We start from the raw sequence: 1,013 nt of genomic DNA, 5'->3' as shown, positions 1-1,013 counted from the left end.
GGCAGGCCTGGGATGGGAGATCCCGGGAGAGCCGTGGGGTGGGGGTCAGAGGGAGCGCCTGACTCAGCTGCCGAGTCCGGAAGGGCTTCCTGGAGGAAGGGACATCTGAGCAGGGGCCTGACTGATGAGTTAGTATTAGTCACTTCCTGAAAGGATAGTATCACACTGTTCGAACTTGCAGCTCTCTGATTACTAAGGAAATGGAACGGTTTTTGTGAATGTATTGGTTTTATAAATTTTGTCTTCTGTGAATTGCTTGCTCATATTCCTTGTCCATTTTTTAAATGGGTTGTATGGCCTTTTTATTACTATTAATTTCTAGGGGTACTTTATGGATTCTGATTCTAATCCTTAGTTACCTATATTGCAAACATTTCCTCCTAGTTTCTACTTTGGGTTTTAACTTTAGTTATTTTTGGCACAGAAGTTATTTGTGTTTATATACAACTATTTATCAATCTGTTCCGTTCTGACTTTTGCTTTTGGTGTGTTAAGAGCCCTACCATAACCCAGGGTCATAATGATAAATTCTTTTTTTTTTTTTTTTTTTTTTTTTGAGCCATGGCGCACGGCCATAATGATACATTCTATCATTTCTTTTATCTGTGTAAAAGATAAAAGCTCCGTGTTGTGTTGTCCTCCCAGAGCTTATGCTTCAGTGAGGGACACAGACACCTTCCCAAACAGTGATGACCTAGAATGAGCAGGTCATCTGGCTTTAATCTATGTAAGATTTATTTATTTATTTATTTATTTATTATTTTTTGAGATGGAGTTTTGCTCTTGTTGCCCAGGCTGGAGTGCAATGGCGCAATCAAGGCTCACTGCAACCTCTGCTTCCCAGATTCAAGCGATTCTCCTGCCTCAGCCTCCCAACTAGCTGGGATTACAGGCGCCCGCCCAGCTAACTTTTGTATTTTTAGTAGAGACGGAGTTTCACCATGTTGGCCCGGCTGGTGTCGAACTCCTGACCTCAAGTGATCCACGCGCCTCTGCCTCCCAAAGTGCCGGGA

The sequence above is a fragment of the Chlorocebus sabaeus genome, chromosome 6 (assembly GCF_047675955.1).
Source record: "Chlorocebus sabaeus isolate Y175 chromosome 6, mChlSab1.0.hap1, whole genome shotgun sequence".
Classification (NCBI taxonomy): Eukaryota; Metazoa; Chordata; class Mammalia; order Primates; family Cercopithecidae; genus Chlorocebus; species Chlorocebus sabaeus.
Note: the sequence above shows the minus strand (reverse complement) of the source record.